The sequence below is a fragment of the Rosa rugosa genome, chromosome 7 (assembly GCF_958449725.1).
Source record: "Rosa rugosa chromosome 7, drRosRugo1.1, whole genome shotgun sequence".
In the NCBI taxonomy this organism is placed as follows: Eukaryota; Viridiplantae; Streptophyta; class Magnoliopsida; order Rosales; family Rosaceae; genus Rosa; species Rosa rugosa.
In genome coordinates, this window is record NC_084826.1 from 10,478,702 (window position 1) to 10,495,787 (window position 17,086).

Consider the following 17,086-nt stretch of genomic DNA (forward strand, 5'->3'; position numbering starts at 1 on the left):
TTACTTAGAAGAGCTGATCCCATATTAATCTTCTCTTTGTCACACATATTTCTTAATTTGTTCAAACAGTCATTGCAGTCTACATCACCAATATATAGAGAATAATCTGACATAGAAAACAAACCATTCAAAGTCATAGATTCCAACTACCTAACTGAATAATAAAAAAACATTAAAAAAAAAAAAAACAATAATGGGAAAATAAGCGGTTCTTTGAACACTCCGTGGAAACTACTTTCATGGGGAATGGATTTGATAAATTATTAGGACTATCTCAAGCAAACCCAAATAATTGAGTTTATTTCATTTCTTTAAATGTCGTCAACCTTGAACATTGTTTTGTAATTTTATTTCTTCAACTTGGGTAGTGAACGTTGACTGTAAATGTATGAAAAGATGACTAGGAGACGCCTCCCCAGATAAGACCCTTCCTTAGGGCAACTCCAACCATTGGCTCTATTTGGGGGTGCTATTCTCATTTTAGCACCCCCTTGTTGCACTATTCATATAGGACTCAATTCTCATCTCCAACAATGAAGTGCTATATGGGGGTGCTATTTTCACTATTCTTGACTAAAATATAATATAAGTATAATGTTGATGAATATTATATTAAAAATATGTTAATTTAATTAAATAAGGTATATTTTTTTCAACAAGTATATTTTTTGTCCCTCAATTTTCTGGTAATTTTTTAAATTTTTTTGGAACAAAATGGAATTAATAACCCTTGATTTAATAAGAGCCATTGATCTCTTTCTTTTCATCAAATCTGAGCCCTCGGATTAAAAATAGATACGTTTGAGTAAAAGAAAAGAAAGAAAAAAAATCTCACATCGGTCCGTCCATATTGAAAATGGACTAATCTCCACCATCCATTTCATGACCGTTGGGGGTTCCCACAGTCGGGAGGGGACAAGAATGCGCGCGCGGCCCCACCATAACAGATTGAATGAACCTCCTTTTTCTCTCTCCAGCGCTTTTCTGCGCGTGCACTTCCTCCTCTTCAGCCTCAGCGTGCGTTTCCTTCACTTCCGCTTCCTCAGTGCGTTTCTCCGTGAGTTGGGCTGACGCAGCCCATCTGCTGGCCCCCATGTACAGTGATCAGATCTGGTCCTGGAAAAGTCTCAAATATGAGACTAGAAATGAGTCCAAGTCCTATATTTATAGGACTAGACCCCCCAAAAACACAAGGTTGGAGATCCAAAGTCTCAAAATTGCCCAAAATCTGGTTTGGCACCCCAAGGTTGGAGTTGCCCTTACCAATCCAAGACCAAGACCAAGACCAAAGGAGGATCCCATACTCTTATTTGATTGAAAATGCGGAGATGGCTAAATTGGTCAAATTTTTGGTCCAGTCCTCCCTATTTTTAGTTTAGCAATCAAGATTCAAGGATAGAAATATAAAATACAAGGCAATGTCTTAAATTAATCCTTGATCATTAATCACAGGTATCGACATTATAAACTCCAGTTGAAAAATGATTCAAACTACAAGAACTAATTTGCTAACATTCCCTTACACTACCGGTGAGATTTTCCAATCTCATATTGTATTTATATATATACCAAGGTTCGAAAAATCGCTAGGTGCTAGTCGGGCGGTGGCCAGGGGACTAACGCCTAGACACCTAGGCGGGCGCCTAGACGGCGCCTAGGCAGTTTTATTTATTTTTATAACATATAAAAATATAAATAAGTGTATATATATTAATATATAGATATATAGACTTATTGTTAATAAATAAGAATAATGGAGAATATTCTATAAGAGTATTATTCCCAGATTGCAATGACATTCGAACACATGACCTGATGGCCACCAAGAGATGAACCAAAGAATCTTAATATTATAGGATATCAAAGAAACATGATTTCTTTCAATAACTCTCGGACTCTCGGTAAGTTATAGTCCTCTCTCCTTTGTTATCTCCGCCACCATGGCTATGAACCACTTGCTCAAGAACTCGTGGACTCGCCTAATTTCCACTATCACAACTCGCTCTCACTCAATTTTACTGTAAGTATTGCTCTGACATTCCCTATTCAACATAGACCCAACAGATTACATCGGCAAATTTGGAGACGAGAACCCAAATTGGAACGACTGGTTCCTCTTCAAGTGTCTTGTCTGATTTTCCTTGCCAGGGACCTTGGGGATCACGACTGAGATCTACGTCGTCGGTTGCATCCATCGACCATCTCGTCTAGGGCCAAATTCGTTTAGTTCACCACCGCTCCAGATTTGTCAATAGGCCACCTAACGCCCAACCGCCTAGGCGCTCGCATAAGACTCTTCGGCGGCCGCCCAACTCCATCCCGCCTAACCCCGCCGATTTACCACTACTCGAGTCGGAGAGCTGCCGCCCAACGCCTAGGCGGCCGAGTTTTAGAACATTGATATATACACATAAGAGGGTTTTATCCAAACATCTATATTTGCTATTTGGTCCTCATTTAATATTGTATACTTTAATTTCTAATTTTGCTCATATTTAAACCCTGTCCTATTTTTCACTTCCAACTTCCAACTTGCGAATTTTTTTTTGCTCACTCATAATGTATTTTCTATTTTTTTTGAAGTAAAAGTCTAAATTAGAACAAAAAAGGGGGAGACAAAACCCATACCCTGACGATGACTAATGAAGCTACACCACCTCCTACGCCTGATTTATTATATTAATATTAGAAACATGCATAGAGGGAGATATAAGACCTTGACCTTTAGCATTAGTACATGAATGAGAGAAAGAAAGAGAACCAGGTGATATGAAACGAGAAAGTAATGATGCAGCGAAGTTTAAATTGATTTTTGTTTTTCAATTTTATTTAGGGGGTATAATTGAGATCAAATTTTTCTAAAAACTGTGAGAGGTTCAAATAAAAAATTTAGAGGTATGAATAGAACCACCTATATATATATCAGATCCTATCCAGAGCGAGACCTTGCTATGAAATTAAAGTACTCATTTAGAGTTTAGGGTCACTTTTCGGTCGCATATCCACATCTCGACCGTTCAGTTTTTAGGTACTAATGTATAGATCATCTCTGTAAAGATTTAGCTAAATTGATGGTCGTTAAGGCATTAATAAAGCTTTAAAGCTAGTATGGTTCAGATTGGACAGATTCAGTTCGTCCATTGGTTTAAGTGAGTTACATACCTTAAAGATCATCAATCTGGCTGAAATTTTGCAGAGATGATCTATACATTAGTACCTAAAAACAGAACAGTCGAGATGTGAGTATGCGACCGAAAAGTGACCCTAAACTCTAAATGAGCATTTTAATTTTAAAGCGGAACTCCGCTATATATATATATATAAAATAAATACACGAATTAATCAGAAAAAATGTGGAACAAAACTATTTCCGCTTCACAATTTATCTTTAAAATTAAGAATGGAGGACTACTATACTTCACCACTACAATCGCGTCACCGGCCTAACTTGAGTTTCATCATGCAATCATTCATTTTTATCATTACAATCCCTCGCTCCAATATTACGATTTATCTGGTATAATGCAAAAAAATTATGAAAAAAACAGAGCACATGATTGTGAAGTCTCGTTGAAATGAAAGACGAGTTGTATATGCCTATGATTATTGTAATTAGATTTTCTTCCTAAGGGAATTGACCAATCAAAACCTAGTATAGGGGAGACGAACCAGTTGTGTTGCGAGGAATTATTTTGTGGTCCAAGAGTACCACGTGGCACTGCCATGTGGTGGTGCAAGCCAATAATATCACTCAAATTTGGTGGGGAATATGCATGGGTGAAAAAAGAAAGAAAAATTAAATTAAGAGACCGATCAAAAATAAGTACAAGTCATATAAGCCAATAACATCGACCTGAATCACCATAATTCGGGACAATATTATAATTTCCCATTGCGTACGATAGCAGGCGTTGGATTGTCTATATCACAGGACTTTCTCCATGAAAACAATATCTTTAACCCACTCTAACAATGATGGTCTAAATTGTAACGAATTACGCAATATAGTCTTCTCGGATATCGGCTAGATGCCTTGATTTTTCCTTATTTTTTGGCTGGTTTAGATCCATAAATACCCAAGAAGGAAGGTCCAGAAACTTCACAGACGCCTAACCAGCCATGTTTGTCAAGCTTTCTGCTCTCCTAGTACTACTAGTACTTCTGGCACCCGCAGAAGCCCAAGACCTCAATTTCATCTACAATGATGGTTTCTCTAGCCGTTCTGGTCTTAATCTAAGTCTAGACGGCATAGCAGAGATCACACCAAAAGGTCTCTTGAAGCTTACGAACCACACCAAAGAGAGAATTGACAGAATTGGTCATGCCTTCTACCCTAACCCGGTAACCTTCAAAAACTCAGAGAACGACTCCGCTTTCTCCTTCTCCACCACCTTTATCTTTGCCATCCAAGGAGAGTACACTACTTTGAGCGGCCATGGAATTGCCTTTTTCATCGCTCCGACGAGAGGCCTCCCCGGAGCTACGTCGAGCCAGTACCTGAGCCTGTTCAACGTCTCCAACAATGGGAATTTCACCAATCATGTTTTTGCTGTGGAGCTTGACACGATCCAGAACGCGGAATTCAGTGACATCAATGATAACCATGTTGGGATAGACATCAATGGCTTGCGCTCTGTCAAAGCTGCTCCAGCTGGTTATTTTGATGGTCAGTACTTCAAGAACCTGACTCTTATCAGTGGTAAAGAAATGAGAGTTTGGGTTGAATATGATGGTACCAAGAAGCAAATTAAAGTTACTATGGCTCCAATTGCTGTTGCAACTAAACCCCCAACTCCACTTTTGTCTTTGAAATATGACCTTTCCCCAATTCTCAACAAAACCATGTATGTTGGCTTTTCCTCTTCAACTGGTTCGTTCCTCACAACCCATATTGTAGTGGGTTGGAGCTTTAGGATGAATGGCCAAGCTCAAGACCTTATAGCTTCCAAACTTCCCAAGTTGCCTAGCATTGCAGGTAAAAAGAGGTCCATGCTTTTCACCTTTGGTGTGCCTCTGATTTCAGTGAGTTTGGTTTTGCTAGTGGTTTCTGGGGTGCTTTATGTCATAAGAAGGAAGAGGAAGTTTGCAGAAGTGCTTGAAGATTGGGAGCTAGAGTATGGTCCTCAGAGGTTTAAGTATAAAGAATTGTATATAGCCACCAAAGGGTTTAGGGAAAAGGAGCTTTTGGGAACTGGGGGATTTGGTAAAGTTTATAGAGGTTTATTACCCTCCTCTAAAATTGAGATTGCAGTGAAGAGGGTATCACATGAATCAACACAGGGGACGAAGGAATTTGTAGCAGAAATTGTTAGTATTGGCCGGCTTCGTCACCGGAATTTAGTACAACTGTTGGGATATTGCAGGTATGGTCTTCAAATTTTGATAATATATTCACCAAATTTCTCTAGTTCTCTGTTTTACTTCAGTACATTTTAGTAATTTTTTTTTCATACAACTCTCTTGATATTTATATTTCTGATGTTAAAATCCAGTGTTAAATAGCAATGATATATTGCTTACTTATTCTTCTCTAAAATGTTCAAGTCATATTATCACAACCTTTGTCCGGAGTTTTCACATCTCTCATGTAATCAAATTATGTATATTTAGATATGTTTGTCTCTCCATGTGCGAATTTTGGCCGTATATGATAAAGTGTTAATTTGCATTCCTTGACAGTATAAACATTTTGAGACACTATAAGCATTTGTATACAAATATTTCCTTTAACACGGATGTTTAATGCCTTGCTTGCAGGCGAAAAGGGGAGCTGCTTTTGGTCTATGACTGCATGCCTAATGGAAGCTTGGACAAATACCTCTTTAATCAACCTGAGGTGACCCTTAATTGGAGCCAGAGGTTTAAAGTCATCAAAGGTGTGGCTTCAGGGCTGTTCTATCTTCATGAAGAATGGGAACAGGTTGTGATTCATAGAGATGTGAAGGCCAGTAATGTGTTGCTAGATGGGGAATTGAATGGAAGGCTAGGGGATTTCGGGCTTGCAAGATTATACGACCATGGAACAGACCCTCAAACTACTCAGATAGTTGGAACACTCGGGTACCTAGCTCCAGAGTACACAAGAACAGGTCAGGCCACCACGAGGGCCGACGTGTTTGCTTTTGGGGCATTTTTGCTCGAAGTTGCTTGCGGAAAAAGGCCAACTAAGACACAGGGTCCAGAAGAAGTGATTTTGGTTGCTTGGGTGTTTTCTTGTTGGAATAGAGGTAACATCCTAGAGGCAAGAGATCAAAGCCTTGGTACGGATTTTGCGGCCGAGGAAGTGGAGTTGGTGTTGAAGCTTGGGCTTTTGTGCTATCATTGGGAGCCAGCGGCAAGGCCAAGCATGCGACAAGTCGTTCAGTACTTGGCCAGTGATGTTGCTTTGCCGGAAGTGTCACTTCCCGGGTTTTCTTCTAACAGATTAACGATTGGACACCGTGAAGGTTTTGATGACTATGCTATGTCGTATCAGTCTTCTTTAGGCAATAAGTCCTCCCATTCATCATATGTTCCAGAGTCGGCACTACTTTCAGGTGGTCGTTGATTCCAAGCAAGAAGTATATATTCGTTCACAAACTTGGAATCAAAAGCCATACTACTTGCATATGTATACACCTCTGAAAGTTTATTATTTCTTGCCTTTTATAAGTAACTAGATAGTACTCCCGCGCGATGCTGCGGGTTTTTCTTTTCTCAAATTTGTAGTAATGATCACAATCGTAAGCTAAAATCAATAACTGAAAAATTTGTCATTTGACACATTACAAAATAATGCAACTCTTTGCAAGTAAGTATCGACTTAAATTAAAAAAGAATGCTTGCATATTTACTAACAGAAGAAGTCATGTAAAGCTATAGAGCACAAAGGAGGTACATTAATTCTCTGCCGCCCCTGAAAGTTTAAGCTTGAAAACACAATAACATGCTTCTTTCCGCTGGGCGCTGGCAGCAACATAATCAACTGAGTTTTATTCCGTCCTTCCATTCTTTGGAACTGGTTTCGCTCTATCATCCACCATGATAACACTTATTCAAGTCTCCCACAGCTCCTTACCCAACACTGTCACGCATTTCAAAGTTTTGGGACTGTTGGGGGGGGGAGGGGGTTCATACTACCATCTGTCTTCGGACACTTATTCTGTTATTTGTGCCTTACAAATCCAACTGAAACAATGTGGTGGAGCATGCTTTTTCACGGGTCCAAATGTGGGTCTACATCATCTTCGTTCCCCCACTGGTGAGAGGCTCCTCCACTTTTTTGGCAGGCACGGTAATACAAAGTATAAACGTTGGGCTGTGGAACATACCATGATAATACTTATTCAGGTCCTCCCACAGCTCCTGACCCAACACTGTCTTATATTCCCGTCGCAGTTTCCATTGTTTTGGGACTGCTGAGGGGTGTATGATACTGCGATCTGTGTACCTGCTCTTCAGGCTCCTCCGGTTTTTTATGCTTTAAAAAGCCAACTGGTACTGCGCGGTGGAGCACGCTTCTTCACGCGTGCAGAAGTGGGGTTTAGAAATCAAAACCGAGCCTACAGCTGAAATTGCCATACAAACTCTCGTTCAGATGCCTTTTTCCTGTCTGGTGAGTGCGTTTGGGAGCCATGTGAAGCTCGTTAAAGCTGCCTTCCTTTGCAGCCTCCACTGTTCATCCTTTTCTCATTGTCTAGGTGGTCAGGATCTTTCCCTTTGTCCGAGGGAGGCCATGTGATGCACAATATATTGAGTTTGGTTATGAACATTCTAGAATGTTCCTTGCTATGCTTCCATATTGGTGTATCTTTTCTGGGATTGGCCTTGGCTTAGTCCTCCATCCCTCTTGTATTTTTGTTTTCATCTTTATTAAAAAAAAAAAAAAAAAAAAAGATGTTCCACAGAAAAAATCATCATCCCCTACTTAGAATTATCATTTTAATGATAGAATTAATGTGATCCCCTCAAAACATTCAAAAGTAGAGCACTACTACAGGAAAGCAAAACAGTTTTAATGTACAGTAAAAACGCTCTAATGTACCTTAACAACAGGAGATCTTTGTTGGATTATAGTCATTGCATCAGAAGATGAGCCATAAGCTGCAAACACCAAAGTTCACTTAATAAAAGAATAAATAATATCTAGGTTTGATTTGACTCTAACCTAATCCTATTGGACAATTGTTTTATTAGAAAACATATATATGTAGTACTAATTCCATGTTGCTGCTTTTCTAGAGGAGATCTATTTATGCAGAAGCAATGAGAAATATGGAAATGATTAATATTCCTATGGTGTTGTCAAATCAGATTTACATTGGAGAAAAAGTTTATTTCTATTTATTTATTTTTCTAGTTAAAACTGAAAGTGAGTATCTGTTGTTACTTTGATTCATAAACTGGCCGAAGTTCAAAAGGGTTGAGAACATAAAGGTTATACCAGGTCCAAGACTATATTTACATCTCCGATGCTCCTGCAGTGTTTTGCTTATTATTTCAACCATCATCAGTGCTGAGATCAGTCCAACTGCTCCTGCGGAGAAGGATGCTACTATGGGATCAACTTCACTACAACTTGACAGGAAAGCAAGTCAGTCAATGAAACTGGAAAAGGCATTATTATTGACATCATTAGCTTAATATTTGTTATATTGCTTCACTTTTTACTTAATACTTTTGAAATTGTTCTTTTCATAATCAGTACCGAACTTCAAAAAGCAATATAAGAACCATTGGTACAAAAGATTATCAGTTGCCAAATGAAGCATTATAGAAAAATCGTCGTTCTCTAATTACATATCATTGTATATAATCTTAAAGTTTTAAGCATCGAGTTAAATACTAATAACAGAGTGCGGGCATCATCAAAATAGAAACAGAATAGTTCAGAGAGGAAACTCACCAAGGGAGACATCAATGGAATGAATGGTGTAAAGTTCGGAAGTTCATTTTCTTGCTCCTCGGTTAACATCCTGAGCTCTGCGCTTTTAATCCTCTGTTGTATCCTCAGCCTGCAAACATACAGATATTGAAGTTTAAGTGAAAAACCAAAAACAGGCCCTCTATAGTTTAGAATCTACACATTCATATTAGAAGCACCAAACTATAAGCCACAATTTTATCTCTCAAAATCATTGCTAAGGTGAATTTACACCTAGAAAATCAATTCATAAACTAAGCATTAAAAGAACAAAGATAATGAGAGAGCTCTCTATGCATTGAATTATGCTGGTGTAAGAAACAAACAGAACCATCACAATCACTGGTATCCACACCATTCTGATCTTGAGGGAGGCTTTACTACTCTATCAAACCAAATTGAAACAAAATGTAATAGATTTTCTATCTTAATGTTTTGTATATTAACTTCATATAAATATTAGAACACCAGTAGGATCTTATCAATTCATGATGAGATTGCAGCAAGATATAAGCTTTTGGCACATATTCAAATTGCAGCACTGCTTTCGGTGTAATTTTGGTTAAGCAAAGGATCTAAAACCCATGTGAACCTCAAGTTATAACAAAGGAAGGCTTGCGAGGGCAGTAATATGTTTCGGGGACGGCTCAATATATCTTGGTATTGCCTTTTCTCTATGCTTTGTCCTCAATAAGGTAATTGGTATGCAAAGCATTGTAAACTAAGAATTCTGTCAACTAAGATGCATTGGCAATTTGACCCTTAGTACTGAATAAAACTCTAGGCTCTGTCCTCAGTGAGATCATTGGCACGCAAATATACCAATGTCACTAACAAATCTTAGAATCAGATGCAGTGGCATTCAGCGATAAATGAAATTTCTAGTGAAAAAGGGAAACAACGGGAAAACGATAGTGTCAGTCCAAAAAAAAAAAAAAAACTTATATTTTAGGAATCACCAGAACTTACTGAATTTTGAAGTAGTTGACATATTGATCAAGTCCAACAATAGCTCCAACCTATACAGCAATGAATAGAAAGAGTTAATCAACATTAAAAGTTGAGACCAAGCAAAAAAAAAAAAAATTATGTTCAAGGCTCCAAGGGAATGCAGATGAGGAACTTCTAGTCGTAATTTTGTCAGTACCAACAACATAATAGCAGTTGGTTCACTTCTTCTGAGATGACCATTTGTTTCCTTTCATTTATTCCTCTCTTGGTCGTATACATGTACATCAAGTCATGGAAATCATTCTCATATGATGATGTTGATGTTCTACTATGTTGTACATGCATGAATAATACAATGGACGAACCAAAGAATAAAAATTGAATTCACTGGAATCTTTTGAATTTATATATGCAGAACCAAACTCAATCCTGCAGATAATTTATATAAAGAACCTAAACTATAAATAAGTACACAGAAAAGAGAGAGAGAAGACTGAAACATGTGATAAAAATTAAACAATAAACAAACCCTGGTTTCAGTGTTCACAGCCAAACTTAAAACAGCTTTAAAAAGATCAGCATGCTAGCAATTTCCATCCAGAAAGTACGAACTAAAAGCAAGTGAAGCAGAGGCAATGAGATTTCATTCACATCCATTACCTGTATAGTGTTTGGCATAAGTTTACTATAGTAAAATGCAACACCTCGATCTCTAGCAGAGTTTATTAAGTTCTTTTACCTAGATCTCTAAAGATGATTATTGAAAAATAATCAATCAATTTTAATTGTAGCATAAACTTTTAAATAAGAAAGTATATATCAACAGGCTATTTTCATTGTTTTTTTACCAAAGGAGGTTGTCAAATAATGATATGTACCTGCAACTGGAGTCTCTTGCCAGTCAACATTATCTTGTCTTTGATGTTCAAAGTTTTGACTTTTGCTCTTTCCTTGCTTCATCCAAATCACCATTGATAAGCTACAATTAGATGATTGTCAAAATGATCAACATACAATATATAATAAAGAAAGTCTGCAAAGAAATATCAAGAGATTCTTGTTGGATAAGCACCGAGATTGAATTCTAAGTGTAATCTAATGCTATGCTTCCTCCCGTTACAGAAATGGTCACTGCTGCTGCAAACTCTGAAGGTTTAAATTCCATGAAGTCAATTCCTGCATTGAATTCCAACCCACCACAAACATCAGCGTTACTTTCATAATTGGTACAACAATTATTTCTTTATCTCACCACTAATTTTATAATATTATAGCAATATATGGAAACTGGGTGCTACAGAATTTCTAACAATTGAGAAAGACGGAAAATTGGGTACCATTGGTTTTGCTCAAACTGATTAAACTGCTCTAAAGATTGAAGCCTTAAGTGGGATTTCGTCCTCATTGAGTTTAAGGAGGAAGCAATCTATGAATGAGAATGGAGTAACTACTTGCCTCAAATACATCATTTGACTCGGCCACTGGTTGAAAGCTCAAATCTTTAGGACTCAAAATAACTAAATCAGAAACTTATAGAAAAATCAAATTAAAATGAGACCAATGCCTAACCTGTAAATCAAGGGTGATTGGGACATTAATCTCCTCCATTTTGGCTGCAAGGGACAAACATGCCACAGCCAACAATTGCATTGTCAAAGCTTTGTCTTCTTTCCTTCTTTCACGTTTGCTCTTCACTTCATGAAAAGTATCTACACAATTGCAAAATACTAATTCAATGATAACCTTGAAGAGGAATTAAATCCAAAAGTAGTGGAAGAAAATTCCATCCATTAGATAAAAAATGAACTCAACATACTATTAGAAACAGCAGATACAGCAATCAATGACTATCACTAAAGCTGGCTTTTTTTAAATACTCATGTCTTCCGGTCCAATATTTTCTACCCAGAACAAAAGTTCAGAGTCATCAGATTTTTCAGAAAAGCCCAAGAAGGTAAAAGCTCTAAAGGATCCAAATTTACCTGGAAGTTTGCTTTTGCTGAAAATAAAACCCCTTCTTCTTTTGCTGAAAACTCCAGATCGCCATAAGAGATGCAGCAATCAAAACCCCAATCTCCGGGGATGTTTTTCATCAGCAATAACAACTGGGCTATTCTGGGCACAGCGGAAACAAACTCTCCTTTTCTCTCCATTCCTCCTCTGCACTCTTCTCTCTCTGCGTCGAGCAAAAAAACCCAAAAAAAGAGAGGATTCAAGAACGACTGAATCGCAGAGCCATAGTTAAGAAAAAAAAGTGAGGGCGAAACCCGGAGAAGAGGAGAGAGAGCAAAAAAGTCGGTCTAGGAGGCTTCTGGAAGAAGAGAGAAGAAGAAGAAAAAAAGGTCAGTGGCAGAGGCGTAAAAGAAATCCAAATGAGGGTAGAGTCGTCTTTTTGCCTACGAATGAACAGTAACTACGAATGAACAGTTAACTCATATTTTTCTCTATACTAGCAAAATTGCCCGCGCTCTGCTGCGGGTTTGTTTGCTTGTTGCGGTGTTTCTAATCCAACATTATAATATCTTGTCTGAATTTTCTTATACATATTTCTGAATTCAAGTGTATAATGAAATAGGAACCCCAAAAAGAAAAAGAAAAGGAAAAAAGATGGTGTAGAAGCCAAGATACATTATTCCGAAAATGTACATGGAAGTACCTATCCCTATTAAGAAACAAAACAATCAAACCAAATCTAAAACAAATCAGAAAACAATATCACCTAAAGTCCAGAAGCAATAAAAAATATGAAGTACAAAAAACTCTGATCTAAAAATTTGCAGAGAACCAAATCAGGGGGAGAGAACAATAAGTTGTGAAGTTGAACATATTGACGTCATAACTAACACAATCCAACATTCATAGACAGGGAGATAACAATCACCAAAGTTACAGTAATCAATTCTCTAAACCTTTGCATACTTAAGACTCCATGTGCTGAAATTCCTTGGCTAACGTCATCTGCATGTGCTCACAATCTGAAAATCCCCCACTGAACTAATTCTCTAACTCTCTACACTGTTCCTGCAATAAATAGAAAGAAAGTTACAGTCTTGGCTTCCTCTACATATTCAATTTCTCAATCAGAGCATGTAGTCTTTTTATATCTAGTACTTCTTTCTTTTACTTAATTTCACAACATCAGCATCAATTTTTTAGAGGTAGGAATTAATCACTGTAAGAGCCTTACTTAACTTTTGATTCATTCATTGATGACTTGTATGCAATAGCAAAATATCACAGATCCCACAAACCAAAACCAAAACCAAACAGGAGCAATTACTTTATGAACCCAGGAAGCAAGCAAGATAAATCAAAAAATTGAGGAATTTGAGCAGTGATATGAAAATCAAAATGAAAAGTAGCAAGATTGAGAACTCAGTTCCATAATTGCATGATTTGTTACTCAAAGATAACAATATAGTTCAATCTAAAGTAACTTGCAATTACTGTGAAACAAAGAAATGCACAGAAAAAACCTAATAACAGGTAGATACCTTGGGTAGTGGCCAGATCAATGAGAGAACCAACTGTAGCCACTTGAAAGGTTGCAGCCGCCATTAGTAGAGAAACCCTCTTTTTCTGTCCAACAAATAATAACCATCAATACAGACATCACAAAACACATAAGACTGCAGGAAGTTAAAGAAAGAAGCAAAAACAAAAGATTCGAATATAAAGGAGAAGAACAACCTACCAAATTTTTTATAAAACCCAAATGAAAAGTATTAAGCAGTTGGGGAGAGCAAAGTCATACCTCTACTTTCAGCTCACCTACTGCATCAGAGAACTCTTCAATATTAGATACACGCTAATCCTTTGTTTGAAGACAAACCTTTTGAAATACGCTAAAGAAGTCCACCCCCACAAATGTTCTCTGCAAATTAGTTAAGCATCAAGCAAACATCACCACAGAGTGAAACCAAGTATTTACTTTACAAAATCCTAATTCTGATCACCTACAGATTAGTACACACAAAAGTTCTTGTTTTCAATTTCGGTCTCCATTACTAACATCCATATCTTTACACATAACACATTGCACGTATTCATCTTTTATATAGCTATTATTTTCTGGATCTTGATAAAGAAAATTTAATCCAAACTTAGGCCAACTTTCAATAACAATATTCGGAAGAACATCTAAAAAATTGGAACATCGTAATAATCATAAAAAATGAGAGAAGAAAATCAAAGAAAGATAGGAGATTAGAAGAAGACAGACTTGGTCTTCCCATACTTGTACCATCATTTGTTCAAAGATGCAAGGGTCACACTTAGAATCAAAATCTTTATTTCATTGAATCGTAACCGTATTTTCATATGATTTCCATTTCTGAGATGTACATAGAACATGTTGGATGTTGTATTTATTTTGAAAAACAACAAAGCAAACAGATCAAATCTATACAAACTCATTCCAAAGTCCTAAACCCTAAACAGTTTGAAACAGCTAAACATAAAATCTATCAAATCTATTAGTTTCTATAGTATTTGAAACAGCTATACTCTTTGTTTCAATGCAATCAGTTTGTATAGATTTTATGTTTAGCTGCTTCAGATACTATACAAACTGATTCCAAGTCAAAAACTAAACATGGGTCTGTGACTTTCTGCAAGAAATTACAAACCTTTACATCAATATCAATGAAAAAGTGCAAGCCACAGAAACCCAATTTGAGATCAACCCATTTTCAAAGAGAGGATCAGTAAATTTCGGCAAAAGGGAACAAAGAGTCACAGTTTGAATGCATTGAAACAGCAATACATACCCAGAAATTACTCGAATGAAATAAACGAAGATAGTAAAGGGAACAAACTGATAAACCAGAAATACATAGTACAATATTTTAACTGACTTTACTATTGAAAACTATTGAAATTTCAAAAACAAATCCATAAACCAAACATGTAAGAAACAGCTATTAATGCTTGATAAACATATCCACAATCAAAGACCATGAAGAATATTTTAAGAAATTAAGTACAAATTCCACAAAACTATACACAACCGAAAACAAACAAAAGAAAACCCTGTTTCTGAAAATCAGTTAATAGCTGACTTTGTTTTGGCAAACTTAACAAACTAAATGATCATGTTGCATGCTGTATATGTCGCAAAGCTAAGTTTTGGCCACTGTTTATATTGTCATCTTTTAATTTGTTAACTTGTCATTAAAATTGTAATGTTAATAGGTTCTCCAAGGCTTTGAAAATCCTATGAAATAATAGAACTATATTGGCATCCTCAATATTCGCTCACTTGAACTACAAAATAACTCAACTTTGGCCTAGAACCTTGTATACAAATCAAAAAGAGATGAACATTTTCATGAAAGCTAAAGAATCCTTGCTATTTAGATAAAATGTTCCGAACAAAGAGAGAGCATGAACATTAAGGATGAAACTGGAGCATACTTGTCATTCAGTCTGTCCCTCCGCATTTTCTCTCTACAGGCTTTAGAACCAAACACATTGCACGATCTGGACCTCGCACTGTGATGGAAACAGTACAGATAATTCAAAATTGCATCATGAAGAAACAGGGGAGATGGATGGAAAAACTACATGGGACATGATGAATACAACTTTTACCTCACATCAATTAAAAAAAAAAACTCAAAAACTGTACATGGGTAGTAATACATCACTTTTTGTTTCACAGGTCAGTAAGAAATAAGAATAGGACTGAAAAGATAGGTACCATTTGTTCAACCCAGTTTCCTTCATAATCCCAGAATTTCCAAATCAGCCATCAATGCCCACTAAGATGATAACAACAACAAAAAATGAGTTCTTCCTTGAAACAAAAATAAGTTTATCTTGGAAAATGAATGCGTGCATGTATCAGAATATACAACAAATAATGTAAATCACCAGATTATACAACAAACACAGTGGAAAACTACAAACAAATTGAAGAAAACCCATCAAAACTATCAACCCTAATCAATAATAGACCTATATATATATTATCACACTAAATTAATAGTCGGAAGTTAATCGATACCATAGAAAAAAATAAAAAAATCTCACCCAAGGTGGTGTCCTTTGCCAGGCCTCCAATGAATATCTTTCTGGACAAAAAGAATGATGGAACCCACTTGAAGTCTTCTTCTTGATGATTGGTCCGTCCAAACACTAAATCATTAGTTCACAAAGCAAATGGTAGAATACAATCATTCATAAGTAGATTGCAGAGACCCAACATTCAGAATCAAATCTAATGGTTTAGTGCGAAAACAAAGCAAATAACTTCATCAGTGTCCCAATCCTTACTCCAAGGACAAAAATTTAATTCAATCAGCTGAAACCCAAAGTTATATCCAACATAAAAGACTCGAATTGATAACCAAAGCTATAAAAAACCAACCTTCACACTCAGAGTCTTTGGTTAAGGGCGGTGCTAAAGCCGTCTTGAATTCCTCTGATTCTTTCGTACCCGGCCCCTCAGTCTTTTGGAAATTCGATCACTCTCTTTTGTTGTGAATTCCTCTCCCGTTTCCTCCAGAATCGCCTTCCCTCTCCTCGCCCAAATCAATCACGCACCCAGGAATCTGTCACAAAAACACCAAATCAGACACACACCGAAAAATCTTTCACAAAATAAGTGCTAAATCGAACAGAAACGAACGGAATGACAACATGCAGAACCTATGACCCAGCAATTACGCCATTTTTGATTACCCGCAAATTGGTTGCGCAATTCTCAGCCAACGAAGTACGTCTTCCTCCTTCTCTCGAATCCCTGAATAGCCTTAGTTGAGGCCTTCTGCCTCCCAAAACGAACACTGCGAAAGCTTTCCCAAGCTGAAATCTCCCAGGAACCAAGGCTTTCTGCGTTCAGCCAATCTACGCAGGGAAGATCGAATCCGAATCGTAGATGCCAACAAACAGTACCACCTCCTTCGCTCTCTCTCTCTCTCTCTCTCTCTCTCTCCACCTCTCTGTAGAGCGAAGTAGCAAAGACACTCTTTCAGTCTTTCTCCACCTCTCTGTGGAGCGAAGTAGCGAAGACACGATAGCACTGAGCAGCACCCAGGTGTCGAGGCAAGAAACACTACGCAGGGGCGAAAGCGTCACTTCATCAGCGCCTAGGAACAGTAACCCAGCCGAAAAATAAAATCACAGGAGGGCAAAACCGTCACTCCACTGTCCTATGAACAGTAACCGAGTGAACAGTCTACAGAAAATGGAGTGCAGTACCGTGAATTTACTGCTCATGAACAGTACGCG

At 37.3% G+C, this 17,086-nt stretch overlaps 1 long non-coding RNA gene and 1 pseudogene across 10 annotated transcripts; one reads left to right on the forward strand and one right to left on the reverse strand.

Annotated features, from left to right (window-relative positions):
* Positions 1-3,989: 3,989 nt before the first annotated feature.
* Positions 3,990-7,874, forward strand: LOC133720629 (L-type lectin-domain containing receptor kinase IV.1-like; annotated as a pseudogene).
* Positions 6,712-16,875, reverse strand: LOC133720630 (uncharacterized). 10 transcript variants are annotated; one of them, XR_009851951.1, is made up of 17 exons: positions 16,538-16,873; positions 16,224-16,407; positions 15,887-15,991; positions 15,555-15,615; positions 15,269-15,346; positions 13,608-13,727; positions 13,348-13,432; positions 12,763-12,874; positions 11,836-12,164; positions 11,423-11,562; positions 10,926-11,029; positions 10,732-10,832; positions 9,872-9,921; positions 8,885-8,993; positions 8,423-8,556; positions 8,024-8,082; positions 6,712-7,846 (listed from the first exon to the last, which is right to left on the reverse strand). It is a non-coding gene; the product is annotated as an uncharacterized LOC133720630 (long non-coding RNA). The 10 variants fall into 10 exon arrangements; XR_009851955.1 differs by lacking the exon at positions 6,712-7,846 and adding an exon at positions 11,191-11,334 and having other exon boundaries at positions 7,911-8,082; positions 16,538-16,875; XR_009851959.1 differs by lacking the exon at positions 6,712-7,846 and having other exon boundaries at positions 7,913-8,082; positions 10,732-10,807; positions 16,538-16,874.
* Between the last annotated feature and the right edge of the window lie 211 nt (positions 16,876-17,086).